This window comes from Sceloporus undulatus, chromosome 4, assembly GCF_019175285.1.
Source record: "Sceloporus undulatus isolate JIND9_A2432 ecotype Alabama chromosome 4, SceUnd_v1.1, whole genome shotgun sequence".
Taxonomy (NCBI): domain Eukaryota; kingdom Metazoa; phylum Chordata; class Lepidosauria; order Squamata; family Phrynosomatidae; genus Sceloporus; species Sceloporus undulatus.
The window spans coordinates 32,222,576-32,248,155 of NC_056525.1; the positions used below are offsets into that span (position 1 = coordinate 32,222,576).

The 25,580-nt window shown below is 40.5% G+C and overlaps 1 long non-coding RNA gene across 1 annotated transcript; it reads left to right on the plus strand.

Annotated features, from left to right (window-relative positions):
- Window positions 1–714: 714 nt before the first annotated feature.
- Window positions 715–19,199, plus strand: LOC121928372. Its single transcript, XR_006103495.1, has 3 exons — window positions 715–896; window positions 8,635–8,748; window positions 18,462–19,199. It is a non-coding gene; the product is annotated as an uncharacterized LOC121928372 (long non-coding RNA).
- The last annotated feature ends 6,381 nt before the right edge of the window (window positions 19,200–25,580 follow it).

The window sequence follows — 25,580 nt, forward strand, 5'->3', positions numbered from 1 at the left end:
CAAGAGCTTGGAAAAATGACCTTTTTGGATCACATCTGCCTCACATCTCAAGATCTGGTTGGGAAAATCTCAAGGTAGTGGGTTGTGGCCCCAAAATTCACTTTTCTAGAATTTGCTTCATTGCCACCCGAGGAAAGCCTCTGCATTTGTAACCTCAACAGCCTCTTTGTCTGCAGAGGTTAGGAAGTGACATTTGTATCCATATTATGAAATCTTCACCTTTTGATTTTCTGCAGATCAAGCTACTATTTAAGGCACAGACAATTTGTCTTTTTTTTCTTACCCTCTTCAGCTGCCAAACCTACCAGAATTTGTGCATGTGTAAGTCATTATGATATAATACAAGGCTAGGCAGAAGTTAGATCAGTATCTATTGGTAGATTTTTGTGTGGTTTGCATTAGATCAGCAAGACTTTCTGACTGCCAGTTGTTTGATAACAGAAACCATGCCAGTAAGGCTTCTACATCAATCTATCCATGCCGAATTAGGGTTGTTAAAACAAAGAGAAGGTAAAATGGATTTTTGTATGAGAGCACTGTAAACTGAATTCCACTAATGATGGTGGGGGAGGAAGGTTCCCTGTTTACTTTGTTAGTTGTATGACCTTCTCATTGTGGTTGAAGGATCTTGGGGGTGTGGTTTCAAATAAAAAGCAAAGTTGATCTTTAGATCTTGCCAGCTTGAAGTTTGTCAATCCCTGCTGCACGCTCAGAACAAAAAGACAACTTTTGCTCTTATTCAGAGGCAGCACCTACCCTCCAACATTTTGCAGATGAAAACCAGGGCACAAGCAGCCAAAGAACATCAGTTTGTTCAAGATGGCAACGGTTATTAATGAGGAAGAACACACAAATTAGGAGAGGCTGCAACAGTTTGTCGGAGTCCACTGGAAAGGGTAAAATTCAAACCTCTCCTCTCCCCTCTGCCAAGTTAACTGAGTTCACACTACTTTTGCATTTGAAATTCAGTTTAGAACAATTGAATTAAGCTGAGGGCAAAGAGGGAAGTGGGGAGAAAAGAGAAAGGAAACTTTACAAGCAGCTGAAAAAGTGAGGGAACAGAGGATTAATAAGGACTGTTCCTGCCAAATCAGGGATACAAGGGTATCAGAAGAACTATGTCTCCTCTCCTGAGTGCATAAAGATAGCCAGAGATATCCCAGGCCTATCCCTGTGACAAATCAGGTGTCAGGATAGAGCTGCATCTATTTGTATACATGGGAGGGAAGAAGCAGCTGTTGTCCCTTGAGCACCAGCACAAGTATGTTGGTGAAGATTTAGCTCCCATAGTAATCATATTAGATCTTATTAGATCTCAGCCTCTACTTCCCAACTGCAAAGTTCTCCACTATTCAATATTAGTGGGAATGTGCTCCAGCCAGGCCTGAACACACAGAGTCACCTAATGTGATCAGTGTCTCTCAACATAAACTACTCAAAGGTTTGTTGTGAGGGTTAAAAAAACCTTGGTGAAAAAAATATGGACACTGGCTTGAAATCCTTTGAAGGGCAAGAAACAAAGGAAAATAAATAAATAGGTGCACTTTGTCTAGTATTGAATGAGCTAGGATAAACTGAAATTGTTAAAACACTTCCTTCCGCTCATCTGCCAAGGGTACAAATCCTGTGCTGAGGGTACTGGAACACTTTCTTTGTGTGTGTATATAGCTTGGACTGGATGATTAAGTTTCAGTCCAAAGCTTATTTTATGGATGTTGGCTTGAATTAAAGTCTGAAGCAGAGTCTATAGAAAAAGCTTGAGAGTCAAGGTTATTCCTTTACAAGGAGTTCCCAGTCTAGGTCATTTATGCACAAATTAAGATTATACCAACAAGCGTCATCTGACTGCCCTGTTCGTGTTAGCTAACCATTTACTGTTAGCCTTGCTGTGTTTACAGTAAAAAAAATACACTTTGATGGCACCATGGTCTATTCAAATAAAATAACCCCCTCTTCCTCCAACATAAAATCTATAACTGTCTCACCTTGGAAACTCTGCAGTTAAATAGTCCATAGCCAGCAAGGGCTTTCTATTTGTGGAATTTCAGTGTATCTGCTTACAAGAAACTTTCCAATTAATTAAAAAAAAAAACTCTCTGTGTTAACATGCGACCAAGTAGCATGAAACATAGAAGTTATTAAGCATAATTAAGCATGACAGTATAGGTATACCAAAATGATAAGGTATTGGCTTAAATTATCAAGCTTTCTGATGAACTGTGTTGTCCCAAATAAACACTCTTCTCTATAACCACAGGATTCTCATTAAGGAAAACTACTTTGTCATGCACTTGTGGGTCCCTTCTTTCTACTTCTGCTGAGGATGATGTTACCCCTTGAGGCCATCTAGACAAGCTGCTACCACCCATTGATTTTAGTCCATGTAACCAAATAACTCAATGGGAAGTTATAGGTTTAACTTGCACAAGACAGGACCTTCTCACAGGCTGCCCTCAGACTCTGGGCCTGCCTTCCCAGAGAGGCTAAAATGCCCCCACGTTATCCTTTCACTGCCATGCTTTTCAGAAATGATTTTAAAGTTTTGGGTTTTTTAATTAAAAATTATTCTGGCAGGATTTTGATAACTTTTCTTTTTAAGAAAAAGGTTTGAAATAGAATCCTGTACTCTTTTAACTGTTTTGTTTTTAAAATATTTCTTAGTATTTTACATTGTAAGACATAAATTGTCAACATAACTGATGGTTTAATTCTTAATTCTTGTTTAGCAGTGGCCTTTATGCTTTAAATAAGTTGTATTTGTTATAATTTGTAAGCTATGTTGAGTGATAAAGGGTGGAATATCAAGAAAGTTAACAACAGCAGCACCAACAGATTGCCAGTCAGGTCAACTTTTTTGCATGGAATCAGGTGGGATGGGAGAAAGAAGCATTATCTTGTGTTTTGCCTCAGGGCATCAAAACATTTGGGTCCACTTGCTCTATAAGAAGGATATTCTCAGGCTTGCAACCTGAGAGCTCTCTAATTTAGGGCAATGAGGACTGGACATCTTCTTCCTGCAAAATAAGTGTCTGCCACTGAATTACAGACAAATCCTCAATGTCCATGGCCCTTATAGGAACTCTTCTACTGCAGGGGAGGGCAAAGTATGCTTCCGGTCCTCAGGGCCTTTTTTGTGGCCCCCCAGGTTCACCAAAAAATGCAATAAATGTTTTGACCAAAAATGCCTTTGCAGGGGCATTTCCAACATATTTTGGATGCACCCTGGATCTGTTTCAGCCCAAGAGAGGTCTTTATTGAACAGGAGGTAAACAGAAAGTGACTTCTGCTGGCTTTGTGTTATTAAAAAACGCCTTGCCCAGTCCTAAAATAGCCCAGGAAGACCCCAAAACATGATGAAAATCCCCTTTTGTTACCTACAGCTGTGGTTCCTAACCTTTGGTTCTCCAGATGATTTGGACTTCGGTTCCCATAATTCCTGACTGTTAGCTAAGTTGGCTGGGACTTCTGGGAGCTAAAGTTAAAAATAAATGGAGGATCAAAGACTGAAAACCATTACCAATGCAAATCCTGCATTTTGGGGCACTTTTAAAATATATATTTGTGGGAGTGTGTGCAGCCTTTCAAGGTCTCTTAGGGGTCTAATGAAGCCCTCTAGGGCGTGTTACAGACCGCCCCTTTGGGGCAGCCTGTAACCGCCCTTTCCCCGCTGTATCGGGGCCTCAGCTGCCACAACGGCTTCATGCCCCAAGGACACCCGATGGCAGCGGGGAGGAGGAGAAAGGGGCCGCTCGGCCCCTTTCTCCCTTGCGTCCCTGGTGCAGCTGTCTAAAGGCTGCGCCAGCGACACAAACCGCAGAAGGAGCTCCATTCCGGAGCTCCTTCTTGCGCCATGAAAAGGGCGCTCTAGGCGCCCTCGCGCAGCGCAATGACATCACAACCGCGCTGCCTCGTTTGGAGGCGGTGCGGTGGTGACGTAGTCATGGTGGCGCCCATCTGTATAGGGCGCTGCCATTTTGTACGGACTGGGTCCGTACTAGGGTTAAGGGCATCAAGAAGTGAAGCCCCTTTCTAACCCTAGTACGCGCTAGTCATGTACTAGGGTGCCCGTTTGTAACGGGCCTAACTTTCCACAGTTGCTCAACCCACACTATATGGAATGCTCTCCCTTTGAGAGCAGGTGGGCTACCAATGTCACAAGTTTCTGATATCAACTAAAGACTTATTTGTTTGCTCAGGCATTTTCCTAGTCATTTTTACAGAATCTTTACACTTTTAATCACCTCTGTTTTTTACTGAAGTATTTATAATGCATTGTTTTATTATTTTAAGGTATTGGTTTTATTGTTTCTGGTTTAAATTTTAATCTGCTTGGAGATTTTTTTAAAAAAGTGAGAATCATTATAAAACTGCCCTTAAATAATACCCCCAAAAGAGAAATAAATAAAAGGAAGGAAGACGTGCAGGCAGATCCACAGTCTCCACATTTTGAGTGTATATGTTCTTAACAGATTCGTCCCTACCTCAAATGTCTGTTGCTATGAAGGATGTAATTCTTAATTAAGTTTCTGCTCAAAGATAGCAATGAGTAATTTCAGCAACATTCTTCCTGCTGCGAGAATGTCTTTGAAAACCAAAGTTTTCAAAGGCTATTTGCATTTCAGGACTTATTTTACACAAAATTCATCCATGGCTGTTTTGTGCTGGAAACAGCATTTTCTGCAAAGGAAACAGTATTTTCTGCCTGGAAAATAATATTTCTATGCATAAATATTTATTCCTGTGCAGGAAATGCTTCCTTTTCCCCAGAAAATATTGTTTCTGTATAAATCAATGTGACTTTTATGCAGAATAAATCCCCAATTATATCATTTTCTGCAAAGAAAAGAGCATTTTCTGCAAAGGAATTAATATTTATACATTGAAATATTATTTTCCAGACAGAAAATGTTGTTTCTTGCACAACACAACCATGTGCAAATTTTGCACAGAATAATCCCCAAACTTTGAGGAATCTTGTCAGTGCAGGATTCTTCTCATTTGGATTTCTCAACACTCAGAGGGGGGAACATCTTATTTCAATATTTTTTAATATTCCGTCCATCCATAGTTGCTACTGGGATTAGGTGGAATGCAAGGGCCACTTGCAAGGGCAGAACAGTTGCTATGATTCTGCAGGAGTGCAGGAAAAAAACACACAGCATGCTGAAAGTTCACCATTCTAAAGGTCTTTACTGTCTCTTTCATTTTGAAATGTCTCTCTCTAATAGCAACTTGGGTAAGGACTGCCAACAACTATGTAATTACAACAGGGCTTTTGAAAAACAAGACATAAATTAGAAAATTCTGAGATTTGTGCAAGTGTTTTCAAAAACTGAATTCTTAAAAATCCTAAGAGGAGAAACCCAGCAAGCAGCCCAGTAAGAATTCTCAGTGGCATCCAAGAGATGCAGCTAGTTCAGAAAATTAGCAAAGGAAGACAGACAATAGATTCCATAGAGGAGGTTATGGTTGGCTTGCTGGAACTCTAATCAGGAGCACTCTTATTCTGTTGCAACATTTTAGCAGATCCCAATTATAGAACAAAAATCCAAGCCAAGAATTGCACAAAAATGCATGGTAAGAAAAATTACACACACATGATTAATTCACTTTATGTATACAAGTCAAGGGGTTTTATGGTCCATTCTCCTGTTTTAACCAAAACCTCCAGAGCAAATGGTAAATTATGTGTGTGCATGGGGGGGGAGGGCGATGCAAATAAATAATTTGTGGCAGAAGGAGTAATAACTTATGAATTAACAGACTTCTCAGATAGAAAATCAGATTAAAATACTTGAAAAGTTGGGAAGATCTGTGGGTGGGTGGAACCTAAGACATGGTACCTAGTAAACCTTTCTAGGCAGTTAATTCTAGAGACAGGGCATTAAATTTAAAAAAGCCTTTCTAATATTTTCTACCTTCTTCAACTTTGAAAGACAAAAATGACTTCAAAAATGAAAAGAGGGACCTGCAACAAAATATTGCACAATGGAAGACTCTCGTTTAATGTTCTAGAAAATGAACTGTAAGGATGTTTGCAGGTTGAACTATATATCAAAATGTTAAACAAAATAAATAAGCCTCTGTTCTACCTCTACCTCCTGCTCCTATGGAATTTGGAGTTTGGTGGGGCATCAGCACTCTCTGACAGGGAAGGCTAAATATCCCTACAAATCCCAGAATTCCATAACATTAAGTCATGGAAGTTAAAGTGGTACCAAACTGTTTTATTTCTGCAGTGTAGATTCACCCTGCAGACTTGTACTGAGAAATGGACTGATAGTTGGTTCTCTATGTTCCGTTGACACAGTGATTATATAAATACCATATAAACATGTATATTCAGTGAAACCTTTAATCTCCCCTTTTTCTTTCCTTTTAAAAAACATTATCTGTTTTCAGTGTCAAGATCTGAGTCCACATATTGAGAGAAAAGTGGGATATGAATAAACTATTGTTTTTTTAAAAAGACTTTTCCCTGGCATATCTCATGTCAGGATCAAGACAGTGCCCCTGAGCATATGCACAGCACCAGTCCTTCACATTAAGTTATCCCGGTTTGCCCTAAACAACAAATAAAGGGAGCTTTTCTTAGCCTGTTGAAGCTCAGTGCCTTTCTAGCAGAGAGCTCAGTTTTAAAAGTACACATTCCTTCAGAGTAGGAGTAGGAAGCTCTTTGGATCTTTTTCTAGCATCCCAGGGTAAGCTCAGTGTACTGGCTTTTCACTAAGTTCCCACATGGAGCAGCAGCGCTAAATACTCCTTTCAGAGTAAACACTGGCGGGCTGGCAGAGAGACTCTGAGTAGGGGTGGTGCCAGTTCTAGTAGCCAGTGGCTTCTCTTTAGTTTCATTCATGACTATACTTACCTAGGCCTTGGATGGCGCCTTGGTCCTTTCACATACTTGTCTGTTAAGACAGCTCTGGGCAACTTGGAGCAGACTGGTATCTTCCTATTCTATCCCACCCAACATTTAGCTCAGGCTTGGCAGATGGAACCAGCTTTTTCCCGGCCAATCAAAAGGAGTTTGAACAGATGAATCATTTCCCGTTTAAAAAAAAAAAATGACACTGAGCCCCTTGCCTCTGGCATTAGACAGCCACAGCCTTGTGTGGGGCATCCCCAAGGGTGACAGTGGATTCGAGTAATCGCCGTTTAAAGCTCAATTTATTCTGATGGTTTGCCTCTTGACTGCCAATACTGGGATGCACAATGCCACAGAAACCAAAAATGCTAGAAGCTAGAAAAAAGATCCAAAAAGCTTCCTACTTTAGGCTAAATGCTCAATCACACCATAAACACTTTTGATAGTTACCTTAAACAGCCCAAGTTTCATCCAGTGATGTTTGAATGCATCTTAAAGGTGGAATCTTTGTGCAAGATGCTGGCAATGGAACAGTTAACTGACTGTCATGAGCTACTAAAGAAAGATGTCAGATGCATAACCAGCGAAGGGCACTGAATAATAGCTAATCTGCATTGGAAAGATGTTTTAAGACTTTTCACATCTATAGAGGATGAGTGAGGGGCAGTATTACCACACCCAGTGATCCTACAAATGAAGTGGGTGGCATGTGCCCACTGGACATATTCCTATATTGCAGGGATGGTCAAACTGCACATACTCTCCAGTGTTTCACAGTTGAAAATCAAAACATGTATGACCAAGCAACATCAGAATGTGTTCAAGACAGCAATGTTATTAATGAAGGAGAAGATGCAAAGTAGCAGAGGCTGTAGCAGTTTGCTTTTGCTCCAGCCTATCGGATTTGCAAAATTCCACCTCCTTCTCTGTTCTCCTCCCAGCTGAGTTAATTGAGCACAAATTACTTTCGCACTTTAAATTCAGTTTGCAGCAATGGAAGTAAGCTGAGGACAAAGGGGGAAAGTGGGAGGAGCAGAGAGAAGCTGTGACACATGCAAAGCTGTTGAAAATGTGGAACAACAGAGGATTCATCAGGACTGTCCCTGTCAAAACAGGGCAGTTGAAGGGTACAAAAGTTCAGCCCATGCCTAGGGGATGTGGGAAGAATTTTCACCATGTTTTGCCCCCCTTGGGCCATAAAAGCCTTTAAAAAAAAGGAAGTGAACAACAACAATTTCTGGGGAATCCCCCAATTCCAGGTAATAAAAAGCCTTTAATTTGGGGGGAATTTCCGGGAAATTAAACCTTTTGGTTGGGGAATTAAAAGCCTTTCCATTTATAGGGAATTATTTCACTTCCCGCCACCCCCCAAATGGTCAAAAGTGCCTTTCCTGCCCCAAAAATGGCCGACTCAGAAGTCCCCACCCCCCAAAAATAGCCAATCCAGAAGTCCCCGCCCCCTTTTGCCTTCCCATAGTGCTTTGCAGTCCCTTGACCCAGACGTCCCGCCCCTGACTCAGATGCCCTGGGGAATTTGGGGGCATTTCAGGGATTTTCAGGGGGATTTCCTTCCAGGGTGATTGGCAACATTGCTAAACAAGGAAGCAATGGGCTCAATCCTGTTGTTAAAAGGGACCTCTCTTAGGCCTAAAATTGCACATAGGGAAACAAAAACATGATGAGAAGACTTCTCACACCCCAGGTGGAGAGTGTGGACATTTGGGGGCAAAGGGGTTTCTTCATCTTCTTTTTCTTTTTCCTTTTAACAGGAGATGCAGTGGGGCAAAGCCCAGAAGGTCTCCTGGAACAGGGGCTTACATGGAACCTTGGCCTCCTACAATTCCCCACGTGTACCATGTAGCATTAATGAAAAAGGATGCTATGTATGTAAGCCATATGTGCAGATAGCTCCTTCTTATAGTCAACAGGGGGTATAGTGAAGGGTGGAACTTGGGAGGCTTTGCTGTTGGTTGAAGTTTAGTTTAAACACACACACATTTTTTGCATATATTGGGGTAGGTATATGTTATGAAATGGCATCAACTTGTTAGCAGTTGCATTCATTATTGTTGTTGTATTTCTCCTTCAAGAGAAAAGTGCTTGTGATTTTTATTTCTGCTTCAGAGGGCAATATCATATGGCTGGTCTTAGGTATCATGCACTTTGCTGGGGAGCATTCACCCCAAACAGAAAAAGGTCTTGGTCTGGCAGGGTAAACTGAACACCTTATCATGATACACAAAAGAATGCATGTTATTAGATTTTTTTAATATTTGATTGTATGGATTTTTATGTCATTGTGCATGTCACTTCTTAACCCAGACATAGCCACATTAGCCTGTTTCAGCATAAAAATATATAAATGCCACCTGTAACACTTTTAAGACTGAGAAAAGGACATTTCTAGCTTGACCTCTCATGGACCTCAATCGATTTCATCAAATGCATCAATCCATCAGATGTGCATTATTTAACATAAATGCAAACACTCTCTAGTCTTTTGTATTCTATGCTTGGTGCTGCCCCACTCACCCCTGAGAGATTGCCTCTGAGAGAATGTACCCTTCAGAATAAAAATAAGGCTGCCCAGCTTTGATTTAGATGCTGAGGGAGTTGTTATTACATAATCCACCTGGATAAATCCAAAGAGAACAAATGTCTAAAACAACCACATCTACAATAGCAATGGCCAAGTTAAACACAGCTAGATCTTACTGAATTTCCCCATGCCATACCAGTTCCTAGCTGGATGAGGGGTACGAGTCATAGCGCTTAGGGAATAAATTAGCCCTAATTTGGCTATATTTAACTTGACCGCTTAACCACAAACCTGTCTCTAATGTGGTTGCCTTGATATGCGATATAGTTTGAACGAGAACATTTTGTTCCATTTCTAAGACAAATGTACAAGTAGTGTTTAGAAAGCAGCTTCCAGGCTTTACATTGTTAGATTACAAGATAATTGCTCTGTGGGTATAATGTGAAATATTTCTGGTTGAACTGAAATGAAGAGGTTATTTAGCCCATTATTGCATCCACAGGAAAAGCAGGAAAACTTCCATTTTGTAGCAGCTTAACTGTAAGAGACCAATGTGGAGGCTAGAAGCCAAAGTCAAAAAATGTACTTCCCATTCAGTCTGGGTTGCATATGCATATTAATCATTTTATTTCTCTACATTGCATTAATATGTATACTACATATAGGCAGTATGCAAGTCACGTGTGAACCACAAAGCCACAGGAAACCCTGAACACACTACACTGCCTGTCAGATCAGTATCAGGGCAACAACGCTTTTCTGGAGTGAATCCATAATACATCATTACAACTGTCTGATTCCACTTTAACAGCCATGGCCCATCCTTCAGAAATCTGGGGTTTATAGTTTAGTGAGGTACCTTGGATCATCCTCTATAGAGCTCCAGAGCTGTAGCCTAGAAGCCTGTGCTACAGCAAATCTAGTGGTGGATTTATAGGAAGTGTTTTTATCCCAGTTCCATATTTTTTGTGATTCCAAGGAGTCCTTAAACCCTGAAAAAATATTTTTATAGGCCAGTAATTCCCAACCTTTGGTCCTTTAAATGATTTAGACTTCAGCTCCCATGATTCCTGTCTGTTGGCCATGTTGGCTGGGGCTTCTGGGAGCTGAAGTCCAAAATGCTGGACCAGAGATTGGGAACCATTGTTATAGGCAGTCCTTTTGTTGTCACCCTCTCTGATTGTATCACCGGTGCAGAGCACCATACTTCATGCAACCCTAGTGAAACCACTGCCGATTCTGGTAGCCAGCATCAGTAAATTTGTATGTGCTTGCACATCATTATTGTCTTGTCACTGTTTGACTCTATTGACATGATGTGAAGAACATATATGTCTAACTAAGAGTAAGAATTGATTTCCTCAAAAAAAACAAGCATCTGTTGTTGTGATGTGCTTTCACATCAACTCCAATCATGTCAGTCTTCATCAGACTTCAGTTTCATTTGATCGCCTTCCTGAATCTAGTGATTGAATGCACCTGATTCAGTTTGGGGGGCTGCCAAAAACCACACAATCCAAGATAATCAATATCAGGGTTTTCCCTGAGTTTGTTTTAAAAGATCTGCATTGTCAGTAATGTCAATAACCAATGTGAACAGACCTGGATAGACCTGGGATAAAATGCTGCATACCAAAAAAGGGGGTTCCAAATGCATTTGCATTGTTGATTCCATCCTTATTTGAATGCTTGCACATGTGAGTGACCAAACTTGCAGCGATGCACATCGATGTGGATCAATGTGGCTTTATAGTGTGAATAATAAACCTGGAATGCATGAGTGCAATGATTTGCATCATTGCACTAAAAAAACATGATGTCTGAATGACCCATACATACAGACACGCACACACTACAAGTCATTCTTTCACAGATAGAATTTTAGTTCTTTTAGAAAACAATTTGAAGGAGCAATGCAACAATATCTCTCTCTCTCTCTCTCTCTCTCTCTCTCTCTCTCACACACACACACACACACACACACACACACACATCAACACGTTGCCTTTTCAGAAAGGCTGGATTTGCCATAGTTTAACTGACAGTCCCTGACATTCTTAGAGGGATATTCTTAATTTCTATGTTCAGTGAGCTAATGGAGCTTGAGGAGCAGTTTCCGCTTTGCTTTACTCCCTGAGCACTGAGACGCTCACAGAGCCCTTTGCAGAGGGGCTGCCAGGAGCCTCCTGCATGAATGGTAGAAGAACACTGTGGCTTCTTACAGCTCCATACATGCAGGTCTAAAGAAAGCTAAGGGGGGGGGGGGGCAAAAAAATACCTTCCAGAAGCAAGGGTGATTTAAAAGGCTGTTAAACCTCAAAAAGCCTCACACTGCAGGTAATAGTGAAAGTGTTTCATTAACATGAAGCTTTGTTCTGATTTTTTTTTTAAAAAAAGGTTAAAAGCAAGCAAGCAAGCAAGCATAAAAAGCACACAGGAAACAGAAATGAATTAAAGCTTTACTTCCCAGCCTTGAGTGCAAGACTGTGCCTTTTATTTGCACACCAAAACTGCAGGAGATTCTAAAGAACCTCCTACAGAGCAAGGCAATAAGAAAGAAGAAGATTTGGCAGGCAGATGCAAAACTGAAACAGGTATTGAGAGATACATGATAGTAAGACATCTAACAACAAAAATAAAGCACAGAAACTTCCAAGATTCATTATGCAAAGGGATCTTGTAGCAACTTTGAGGTTGTAGCATAAACGTTTGTGTCTTAAATGTTTCTGTGCTTTTTTGTTGCTATGAATGCTTATGCTGCAACTTATTCTACAGTTAGTCTCAAAGGTACTATAACATCCCTTTTCATACTGATATTCCAGACTAACAGGACTATATCTCTGAATTCAATTCCAAAATTCTTATAACTCTTTATAGGCAAAACAAAAAACCTCAGGTGTAGTCATTTTGGCCGAGCAGCAAAATAAAACAAAATCTAAAATTCACAAGCAGTGAAAAAGGTATCACTGAGTGTGGATTTTGGATTTTGTTTATAGGTAGAAATGTTCTCTGAGCACTGAACATACAAGCAGGAATAAGAAATGTTGTTGCTGCTGCATTCCTTCACATTGTTTCCAATTTATGGTAACCCTAAAGCGAACCTATAATGGAATTTTCTTGGCAACATCTGTTTGAGGGGGATGCCTTGGCCTTGCTCTGAGACTGAGAAAGTATGAGTTGATTAAGGTGACTCAGTGGGTTTCCATGGTCAAGCAAGTCCTAGCCCAACACTCAAACATCCAGTAAGTAAATAAACAAATAAATAAATCTATTAGTGCAAAGAATATGCAACTTTCCAGGTTCCACAGCACTCTTTAGCAGACAGGATTGCTTAGATAGCTTTTCATAACCCAAAATTGTTCAAATAAAGGCCAGAGATGTCTCTGAGGTTGGTGCCTTGCTCTCCCTCACCTCTTGGCCACTCCTTGCCCGATCTGCGGAAGGTGGCAGTGCTGTGGCTTCCAGAGATCCATTCAGAGTCCAGTGTGGCTGCTGGGAAAGGCATCACCCCCAAGTAGCAGCTACTGAGTTAGGGTTTGGTGCAGCTGTTGGGTGAGTGGGAAAGGGAGGCAACATCTTTTCTCGCTTGCCCAGTAGCCATGCAAGTCCCTAACAGTTCTACTGCCCCACAGGTGACACCACACTGTGATCCTACAAGTAAAGCCTTCTCTGCCCGTGTGTGCATGTCTGTTTGTGCAAACACACACACACACACACACACAGAGAGAGAGAGAGAGAGAGAGATGATTTTTGTTGTTTCCAATTTATGGCAACCCCAAGGCAAACCTATCATGGAATTTTATTGACAAATTTCTTCTGAGGGGGCTTGCCATTGCCATCCTCTGAGGCTGAGAGAGTGTGACTTGCTCAGTGGGTTTCATGGCTAACAGTCATCTCCAGAGTCATAGTCCAACACTCAAACCACTATGCCACGCTGACTATCTAGAGGTAGATACTGTATATAAAAGATGAACTAGCCATTTAGCCATATAGCCATCCAACTAGGTTGTGCTCCAATTGCATAATAGACTGTACTATTCATACCTAATATCTTATCCTGGTTCTCTTTTCCTTGGCTTGGATGGGAATTTTTTAAAAAAAAAATGCTAAAGGAGCACTAACCGTAGTAAGTTAGGCCCTCTCCAGATGGGCCCTTTGTGGCGCATCCATGACGTGCTAGGGTTGCCTTGGGGCGGCACGTGCACACGCTCCGCAACCTTAGCATGTCATGCACATGCTGCCATTATGCAGTGCCTTACACATGGAGCGTGTAACTGTTACATCGCAGCTGCGCAGCTTCTATAAGGAGCTGTGCAGCTGTGGCATATATGCGCCGTCTTTGGCGCTTTGTGGCGCAGCAAAAAAAGAGCTGCTTTTTTGAGCTCCTTTTCTTTGCGGTGCAGCTGTGCAGCAGAGAGAGGTGCCGAGGAGGCACCTCTTCTGGACAGTCTGTACCCTGCCATTGTGATCTCCCTATGAATTATGGAGATTCCATTGACTTTAATTCCATTGATTAAATAAATGTGTACATTACCAAAACGTGGGAGGAGGGATTTGAGATGCTGAACAAAGTATGAAATAACATAAGGTTCTGCAAATATAAGTCAGCACTGCACTGATTTTTACTTCGGCATACATAAGTTGTACAGTAATGTGTCTTTATTCCCTATTACAATAAGGACCATATGATGACAGAGTCCCATTAATGGATCTGTTGACATCTTTTTCTTATTTAAAAGCCGCTGTTGGTGAGTGGGTCACCATGATGCAGGAAGGTCAGTCCATTTTTCCCTTATACCATTCCTGTTTTCCTGATCATCCCTGAAACTACTTGCTCACATATGGAGAAAGGGACAAATGTCTATTTTGAAATATCCAATGTGGCTAATAAAAGGTTAAAGGAGGGAGAGACGTCATTCAAGAAAATAGCACATAAGAGCAGGATAAAGTTTAATCTTTAAACCCTCCTTTTTACTAAGACCACTATCAGAATTGTAATCAGTCTGTCCTTAACTTACTTTTAGCAAAGAAGAAAATTACCTGAGATCCATTATTTGTCGCCTATATCCAACTTTGGTTTGATCTAAATACATCACAACAAGTTTATCTGCAAATAAATAAATACTCCGATTCACTCATTTAAGTTTTGCCTCAGTAAATTTAGTAAGTAGAGTCAATTGTGGTCCAAGCCCTGCCTAATCACAAACCAACCAGAGTAGATTAATCAAGCTTTAACTGAGTAATCTATAGGTTAAAGTTACCTATTAGAAAACAGGCACCTTGGCATAAATATTACCCTTAACTGAGATCTCTTAGCACTTGCCACAGTTGCATCTTAGACTTTCCATTCTTTTGTTCTGTATTACCCATTTCCACCTTTATGGCGAAGGTATGTATTCATGCTCCATATACTGTATATTAGCTTCCTGATCATTGTCCAACTGTCTAAGGCTGATAGAAGCTGTAGTCCAAAAAGCTTAGTAGGTGTCATATTGGAAATGGCTACTATAATTTTTATTTTATTTTATTTATATGCTGCTATTCTCCAGAAAAGTACCCAAGGCAGCACACACATAAAATAGTTTTAAAACTTTACAATAAAAATTTAAAAACTATTAAAATTGTCATGCTAAAACATAAAATCACATAAAACATACAAAAGTTAAAAACATAAATACAGCACACACCCCATATAAAAATCGGGGACTGAGCCCTGAATTATCTGTAAAAACCTCCCTGATAACGATTATACAGTCGGCCCTCCTCATCCATGGATCCAAGCATCCATGGCTTGAAAATAATTTTTTAAAATATATACATTCCAAATACCAAACCTTGCTTTTGCCATTTTGTATAAGGGACACCACCGTACTATGCCACTGTATTTAATGGGACTTGAGCATCCATGGATTTTTATGTCCATGGTGGGTCCTGGACCCAAACCCCAGTGGATAAAAAGGGCCAACTGTATATTAAAAGCCTATTATATCTATACAGTGGACCCTTGTTATACGCTGGGGTTTGGTTCCAAGATCCCCCGTGTATAACAAAATCTGTTTATGCTCAAGTCCCATTAAATATAATGATATAGCAAAATGGTGTCCCTTATAAAAATGGAAAATCAAGGTTTGATATTTAAAATTTATACTTTTTTGAACATTTTCAAACCATGTATACTTGAATCTGTGTATAAAAAATCCGTGTATGAGAAGAGCTAACTGTACATATCTGCAGGTTTTTAATGGATTTCAATCCACTTCGTCATATTTAGCATTTACATTCCTATACCACTTAATAATGAACTCATTACTCTCTAAGCAGTTTACAATCTGTAAGCCAGTTGCCCCCCAAAACCTGGGTACTCATTTTACCGACCTATGAAAGGATGGAAGGCTGATTCAACCTTGGAGCCCTGGGATCAAACTCACAACCTTGTGGCTGCAGTACCAGCATTTAACCACTACACCACCAAGGCTCCACAAAAATCCACAAAAGCACATGTTAAAATAAATCATTTAGTCTTAAAGGTGCTGCTAGATTTAGTCTTAAAGGTGCTGCTAGATTTCTTTTCCGCACCCCTTTTTTCTTTTTATGCTGACACAGACTGTCTTTCAAAATTACTTAGTTTACTTCTGAAGAGCAATATTCTATTTACGTTAAGAATGCAATCACAGACATACCTATTCAGAAGAAAGCCCCAATGAATTCATTGAGATGTATTCCTAAGTAAAAGTGCACAGGGTTGTAGCCTAAGTGACTCATGCAATCACTTGATATCTAAGAGAAAGCTGTAATTTGGAGCAGGGTCTGACAAAGGCATTTTGCTTTTACAATGTTGTGTTAGATATATTATATTTATTGTTGTTAATCACACTGTGCACACACCCATACAGAGAATTGTATTTGGTCACAGAGTATTTGTGTAGTATTAATTTGATATGCAGGTTTTTCAGGGTCTTCTAAATGAATTACATAAATTCCAAGGTTTCTCTACTTAAAATAGTTTTTGTGCATTTTGTGCATTAACAATTTTTGCGTTTGACCACACTCTTTAACTCTTTACCATAGCCTTTTATTACCCGATTACCCCTATTCACAATGACCAGACACCCTCCTTTTCCAGGACGTGTCCTAGATTTCAATCTTCTGTCCAGGAAGAATTCCAAAATGTCCTCCATTTCGAGTATGAGTAAGAAGCCCATTGAGTAGCACCACATTTGGTGCTCCCTTCGAGAAATGTGGCTAGTTGCTGCTCTCCTCATTGCAAATGGGGGAATAGGATGGATCCTTCTAAAGTTATTTTTTCCTTGGAGCAGCAACAAACTAGACTTACTAGCAACAAACTAAAATGCTCAGGACACATTTGTTTCTTGGAGGGGAAAAGGCCACAAAACATGTTAGGCAAGAGGCTGCTTGAGAACACAATGCAAAGAGTCCCCCCCCCCTTCTAATTTCAACATGATGGACAAATGGAATGAAAACATTAAATGTAGATTTAGGCAAGAGTTTGTTGCTAGTAAGGTACAAGTTTAAGCATTTGCCTTGCTCAGAGCTCTGTAAGTTTATTGCAAGCCAAGGAGGAATTTTAACAAAGATATGTTCATCAGAAAAATATGGCTAAGTACACAATAAAATGCAATCTATGCAATATAGCTGTAAGTAAATCAAACCAAATGAATTTATCATTATATTAGAGTTTTTAGCTTTTCTTTTGCAATGGCCTACAGTTTTTCTTGAATGGCCTACATTTTGCAGTGCCTTGCCCTCCGTTGCAGTTTGGAAATCTGGTCACCCTGCCCCTGTTTAACCACAATCTGATGCTGCCTGGACATATTTCAACCTCTTTGCAAGTGTGAAATATTGTAGGCTATGCCGCTCATATATCATGTCTTTATTAGAGGGAATAAAGAAATGTGTTTTTTTTAAAAAGAAAGAAAGAAAGTACCAGTACTGTAAACCCTAGCATTTCATGCAGAAACAACACCTGTGCATAGCATTAAAGCAGGCATTTGGAACCATCTTCTTTACCATTATTTCTGTCTTTATAACTCCATAAACAGTGGACTTGCTGAACAGGTTATACACATTCACTGGCTCTTGTTTTCTGGTGTGATATCTTTACTAACCAGTACAGATGCCACACCCAACAACACAACACACACCTTTCTCCCACCCTCCATCTTTTCCTTTCCAGGAAGTCCTTGGTTAGGCCTCACCTGACAGACCTGTCAGAGGCAGCCCTGCCCTTCTCAGAAGCCAGCCTGAAAGGCTCTTTGTTCTGCTGGGCAATTATATCTGAGAGTGGGAATAAAATGTGTTGAAAACTCCTAACTGAAAGGCAGCCTCTGACTGCCCATGAAGGGTTTGAAACAAATAACCCAGTTCAAACATCAACAGTGAACACTTTGTTTTCCATGCTGAAGCTCTTTCGGACTGGTTTCCTTGCTGATTCGCAGGAGCCAATTTCAAGACTTAACCTGAAATAATCAGTTGTGATAATAACAGGCCTTGTACTTTGGGGGGGGGGGGGGGAACAAAAATCAGTAACAAGGCAAAAAAACATCTTGAAACATTCTTGTGCACACGCCACTGGGAACCAAGCAGTGTGAGAGAGTACACAAACACTTTCCTTCTCTCCTCATCTCTAGGCCTTACCTATTTCATAGGTACAAAAGCTTTATTCTTGTGTGTGCTGTGTGCCTTCAAGTCATTTCTCACTTATGGTGACCCTAAGACAAACCTATAATCGGGTTTTCTTGACATGATTTGTTCAGAGGAGGTTTGCCATTGCCTTCCTCTGAAGCTGAGAGCATGTGACTTGCCCAAGATTTATTCTTTCTACATGAGAACTCTATATCTCACATTGGAATAGGCTGTGTATAAGTATAAGAAGCTTCTATTTGGCAGGTAAGCTATTATGAGATATTCATAAGTCACTGTAAGCTAGTTTGTTTGTTTTTTTAAAAAAAGTTAGCCACAAACTGATCCTTTGGCTACAAATTTTCAAGGATATGACCAAAAAAGCATTTTTTATCTGTTTCTATCCCTTTTTGACAGCTCCTGGTTCAAGAGAGAAGCTGGAGAAACAAGCCACAATTGGGTTCAGACACAACAAACCACTGCTTAATTATGCCAAAGATAAACCAATAACCACCCAAGGCTTCTAATTGTAGTTTACAGCTAGCTAACAAACAATGGTTTGCCTCATGGATAGATTTGGACACAACAACAATCCAGGATTCAACCAACCACAATCTGACTTACTATTACATATGAATCCACCTATACACACCCATGTGCTAAATGTAACAAACAAACAAACAGTTTATTCATGACAACCAAATACAGGTTATAGACATCAAATTACAAAAATAATTAAAACCCTTTAAAACTTCCACAGTCAGTTAGTTCTATAACATATAGAGCGATATGTTTACACTAAAATTATAAAAAATATTTCATACAAAAACATATCACAATTTTCCATACTGCATTCAAATGTTTACTGCAGATTTCCATGCAGGCCTTTATCCTCAAAGTCTAATCTAAGTTTAGCTGCTCTCACAGCAAATCTAGCAGTGTTGAACATAACAGACTTAGTTGTATCAGCTAACAAGTAGGTGATTTTCTTCAAGTCATTTTGGTTAGCTACAAGTTCTAAGCTTCTCTTGAGAAACTTATCTCTTGGGGTTTTATATATCTTACAATATAGCATATAGTGTATGGTGTCTTCAATATCCCCACTTCCACAAATGCAAGTACGCTGCTCCTTGGGAATCTTTTTATATTTCCTTTCAATGTAGTTGGTTTTCATTGGCGGGTTACAAACGGCCCTCAAGGGGCCGTTTTCCCGCCACCGCCATTCGCTGCGTAGGGAAGCCCCAGCTGCCAGACCGCGAGGCTTCCCTGCACAGCAAAAAAGGAGCGGCAAAATGCCGCTCCTTTTTGGAACGCAGAAGTGGCGCCGCGAGGGGTGGAGTGCACCCTCGCGACGTCACTTCCGCCGCGACACGTCTGGACGCACAGCGTCCAATACGTAAAAATGGCGGTGCCCATGTGGATGGGCACCGCAAAAAAGTACGCGCTCCGCACGTACTGGGAAGAAGGGCCATCAGGAAGGTAAGAACCTTCCTAACCCTAATACGGCCCTTCCTAACCCTAGTACGCGTGGAGCGCGTACTTTATGGCGGTTTATAACCCGCCATTGTCTGGAATTGTAGGGCTGTAAAAGCCTCATGAAGAAGAGGTTGAGTTATTTCTGATAGGTATTTTTCCTCTCCAAAGCATACTTTTAGAAAAGGGAAACTAGAAGAGAACTTTGAATCTCTAATGACGTTAATACCCTGCAGAGCATAATGCTCTTGCATCCTTTCTTTGATGAGTTTCCTACTATGCTGTATATCACCAGATTTTAGAATTATAGGGTCCAGGCCAAATTTCTTCACATTTGCCTCACATTCTGATAGCCATGAATTTTTATAGATAGAACCTCTTTGTTCATCTACAGCGTGAGTTACTAATTCATTGATCGAATATTTTAGTTTTACAAAATAAAGAAAAGATGCATATAACAGGTGATAAGATATAGGCATTAATCCAACTTCTGATCACATGTAGGTGACTGTTACTCCTGATGGAAGGCCCAATATTGTTCTTAAGAATTTATTTTGCAAGACCTCTAATTTATTTGTCTTAATATTTCCCCATACCTCTGCTCCATATGTAATCTGTGATATGACCTTTGCTACATAAACCCTTACAATTGGCACAATTGCATTTCCACCCTTGACTCTAGCAAACTTTAAGACAGTTTGAATAGATCATTGTGCCTTCAAATTTACAGATGTCAAGTGGCTATTCCATGAGCGTTTTCAGGAAAACAAACCCCTAAGTAGTTAAATTGCTTGACCTGTTCCAGTTGAAACTCATTCAGTATCCATTTATGTCTGGGTGGATGTTTGCCAAATACCATAGCCTTTGTTTTTGTATAGTTCACACAGAGTTGTTCTTTGTTACATACATCCCCAAAAGTTTTCAATAATCTTCTCATACCTATTAAATTTTGTGCCAAAAGGACCTTATCATCTTGCATATAGTAGAATATTAATTTTCTGATTTCCCAAGGACACAGTAAAAAGAGAGTTATTGACCAGTTGAGCAATTATATCATTTACATAGATATTAAACAAAAATGGGGCAAGCAGACAGCCTTGTCTCACACCTTTGGACGTTTTAACCTCTTCTGATAATTGTCCTGTTTTACTTACTCTTACTTTGTTTGTTTGTTTACTAAATGTAGTAATAGTAGTCACTATACCTTTGTACACTATTATACTGCTGCCGGATGCTAAGCATACGTCATACTCTCCATTGCATCTCCAGCCACAGCCTTTCTGTTTGAACACATAGGGACTGCTATCTGGCCAAACTTTCACTTGCCTATTTCTTGGCCAACATCCAGATTAACTGCCTGTCCCAGTAACTTAAAAGCTCATAATTAATATCATGCCTGTGTTAACTTAGAAAGTAAGAGCATATATGCAAATGGTTTGCCAGGGAAATCCCTGCTGACACAGTGGGGTGTTGCTATTTCCACCTAGACCTGACTCAGTTCTGGACCTAGCTAACATATATTCTGCTGTGCTCTATATGTATGCATAAATCCACCCTACTTTGGCACATTATAGACAAACAGAGATCTATCTGTGTGGTAATCCAGCAGATAATTCCTCTTGTGACATTCTCTTGCCCTTCTTCATTGCAATGGCTGCTCTAGGAATGGGTAACTGTTGCACATTTGCCCCTCAAGCCCCTGCCAAAAATCTTTGTTGTTGCTGTTGTTGTGTACCTTCAATTCATTTCCAACTTATGGTGACCCTAAAGTGAACACATCACTGAATTTTTTGGAATGATTTGTCCTGAGGCGTGTTTTGCATTGCCTTTCTTTAAGTGTGATTTTCTAAGGTCTCCAATGGGTTTCCATGGCCAAGTGGGGATATGAACCCTGGTCTCCCAGAGTCCTGCTCTAGAATTCAAACTACTACCCCATGTTGGCTATACTCCCTAGCAAAAAAAGACAACAAAATTTGGTCAATTTTGTGGTTAAAAAAGAACCACTTCTACAAGTGGCCAAAAGACAACATAAACGCCAAGTTCATTTTTAGTCATTCTTCAGACATGGACATCAATCATGCTGAAATAAATAAGTTACTTAAAAGTACTACTGGAGTATTTCTCCTCCCTCTCCCTTTTCCTTATATTCAAAGATGTTTGTAGACTCACAAACGTCTCTTAGCAATATGATGGTTTTACTAATGAATATCTGATAATGCTTGAAATCACTGACATTAAACCTCATTTTTTATACTGCAATCCAATTCACATCTACTGACAAGTAGATCCTACTGTGTTCAGTGAGAGCCTTTTCCCAAATGAGCTGAGGACTCATTTACAATACAGTCCCACCTCTACTGAAAAGCAGGTATTGGCATTTCAAAGGGATTTACTTGCTGGAAAGTGGGTGCAGGTTTACAGACAATGCTATTCCTCTCTCAGATACAACGGGCAAGTGGAAAAGAAAACAATGGTAGAGCTTAATTAATTTGAAACCTTCAGTGTACCTTTCACCATTTTTGTAAAGGGGGTGGTAAGAAGACTGGTTGAATAGAAACAATTTCCATTGCCCCATGTAGATAAGTTCCCAAAATAGATCACCAGCAGTTGACAAAAAGGGAGACGCAAGAGAGAGGGTTAAAAAAAAGCTACTCAAGGGGAGATAGCAAGGGCATAGAGTAGGGTGAACCTAGATAGGTTAACCTTTCAGACCCAACCACACACCCACAAATGGTACAGATCAATGGATCAATAAAAGCTGCATACCTCCAACGTTTCAAAGATGACAATGAGGACACGTAGCCAAAGAACATCAGAATGTGGTCAAGATGGCAAAGGTTATTAATGAGAAAGAACACACAAGCTAGTAGAGGGTGCAGCAATTTGCTTTTGCCTTAGCCTACTAGGAAGCGCAAGATTCACCCTCCCTCCTCTCCCATCTGTTGAATTAATTCAGTATGAACTACTTTTGCACTTTGAACTTAGTTTGCAGTATTTGAAGAAAGAGATTGAAACTGGGACATTTGAAATGCAGCTGGAAAAGTAGGACAACAGAGGATTAAATGGGAGTGTGCGAGCCAAATCATGACAATTGGTGGGTATGAATTTGGGAACAGCCACTGCTGAAATGTTGCAGAAAGAAGGCCAGATAACACATCTCCCCTGCCCCCCCCCCCACAGCAATCTGTACAGATAATTCAGGACCCAGTCCCTGATTCTGGTAAATTTAGTACCAAACCCACATTATACCACCCTTAAAATAGATTTTAAAAAATAGATTTTAAAAACCTCCTCCCAGAAAATCTGGAGCCCTCTGGATCAACACCAGGTGCCTGTTTGTGTGTCTTGCTATGCCACCCGGCGCTGGTAACACTGGTGCAAGTCACTCTCTCTGAGGTCAGAGCAAGGCACCCTGCCATGTGATCAGTGCTGGGCACCTTATTTTTGGCCTCAGAGGGAATCACCTGTAGCAGTAGATGGCAAAGCAGTATGGTCATCTGAACAGTCATCTGGTGTCACTCCAGAGTGACCAGGTAAGTGGCAGTTCATCACCCCTTAACCTTCTCTTCTCCAGGCTAAACACCCCCAGCTCCCTAAGGCGTTCCTCATAGGGCATGGTTTCCAGACCCTTCATCATTTTGGTCATCCTCCTTTGGACACGCTCCAGTTTCTCAATGTCCTTCTTAAATTGTGGGGCCCAGAACTGGACACAGTATTCCAGGTGGGGCCTGACCAGAGCAGAATAGAGTGGCACTATTACTTCCCTTGATCTAGACACTATACTTTTATTGATGCAGCCTAAAATCGCATTGGCCTTGTTAGCTGCCGCATCGCATTGTTAACTCATGTTCAATTTGTGGTCTACTTGGATTCCCAGATCCCTTTCACACATAGTCTCGTTCAGCCAGGTGTCTGGCCCATACCGATGTGGACAAGTTATAAATCTGTTCTGGGTATTTACAAAAGTAAAGTTTAAGACACACCCATCCTTGTTGTTGTTGTGTGCCTTCAAGTCATTTCCAAATTAAGGTCACCCTAATGTGAACCATTATGGGGTTTTCTTGGCCAGAGTTGTTCAGAGGAAGTTTGCAATTGCCTTCCCCTGAGGCTGAGAGTATGTGACTTGCCCAAGGTCACCCAATAGTTTTAATGGGCAAGCTTGGAATCAATACTTCAACCCTCATCTCCAAAGTCATAGTCCAACACTCAAACCACTACACCGCACTGGCTCTCAATTCCCCCCCCCCCCCCCAATATTGTAGGAGAAGAAAATATGTGATAATCTCAAAGGACACATTCCCTCAAGAGTAATTTGTTGGGGGGTGCATGCTGATGATGGCTGAGTCTGAGGCCAGAAATGAATGCAGCCCCCTAAAAACAAGTGTTCCTTTGCTGCTCTGCTGCTTCTTTCTCTTTCTACCATCACCCTCTTCCTTCTTGTCAAATGGGTTTCTGCAGCAAAAACAGATCATTTTCAGAGGGCTTTTGAAATTAAACTAAGTGACGCATGTGGCTTTAGGTGGCCACCCCAGGTGCATAAGGAAATAGGAAATTATAATATCATTTTGTTATGGCATATGGCCAAGATTGAACAAAGAAACATCATTCATCCATACTTGTTACTCCTGTGTTAAGTGTGGAGCCAATAATAGGTGGAAAGAGGTTGCATTTACATGTCCCCTATCTTCAGACTGAAAAGGTAGATTAAAGGGAAGTGTTTGAAAGAGACTGTTGCTAGCATGAATAAACACTCTCCTTATTTATCAGGAAGATTGATATCTGGCTCACAAAAGCAGCATTTCTGTTGAGCCAAGTTTGTTGAAATATAAACTTAGGGAAGAACAATCTAAACCTATCATATAATATGGCCTTAATATAAAACCTTTCTCTCTTCCACTCACAAACCCTGAACAGCTGTTTGACACATGAATGAAAAGAGTGAGAAGGACAGCAAACTCAGATCATCCAAAATATTGAGATTTGCAGTTTGGTGAGGATAGTAAGGAGTTTATCACACGGGAGGAATTTCTCTTAATTTCGATTGAAAAGAAAGTGGGGCCAGAACGCATTCATGTGAATTCGCCAGTTCTGCAAATTTACGTGAATTTGAATTGCATTCAAACTGACTTCCCATTGACCAAAAATAGCTTGCCATTGCGTGTGATCATCTCTCACGCAATAACGTGAAACACCATGATTGGGTTCAGACTGACTTCCCTTTGCCCGAAATTGCGTGTAGTGGGTTATCACGCAATAACGTTAAACCCCATGATTGCATTCGGATTGCCATTGGATTATACTTCCAATTTCCCTTGTCTGATAACGTCCTAAGTGTCATTCAGCCTATTTTTGGAACTACTCTAGGGCTCCAGATAATTTAATCCAGCTTTGTCCATGTATCTTCATTTTCATATCTAGTTTTGCTCTAAAACCTATTGAATATATTGGGGAGATCAGCATAATCCACCTTTTAAGGCACAAGTTTGATTGTGTTGATACAGCAACCCAAAGACACCCATATGGCTAGAGCTAGTGTCATAGTATTTACAAACGTATGTATTCTATGTAAGGTTGTGAAAGGTGGATAGTGAAGAAAGTTGACAGAACAAAAATCAATTCATTTGAAATGTGATGCTGGAGAAGAATTCTATGGATACTATGGACCACTAAAAATAAATAAATGGGTCTTAGACTGAATCTAGCCAAAACTCTCACTAGGAGCTAAGATGATTAAACTGAATTTGTTGCACTTTGGACATATCATAAGACAACCTGACTCACTAATCATAGAATCATAGAATCATAGAGTTGGAAGAGACTGCAAGGGCCATCCAGTCCAACTCCCTGCCATGCAGGAAATCCAGATCAAAGCATCCCCGACAGATGGCCATCCAGCCTCCGTTTGAAGACCTCCAAGGAGGGAGCCTCCACTACACTTCGAGGGAGTTTGTTCCACTGTCGAACAGCCCTTACTGTCAGGAAATTTCTCCTAATGTTGAGGTGGAATCTCTTTTCCTGCAGCTTGCATCCATTGCTCCGGGTCCTAGTCTCTGGAGCAGCAGA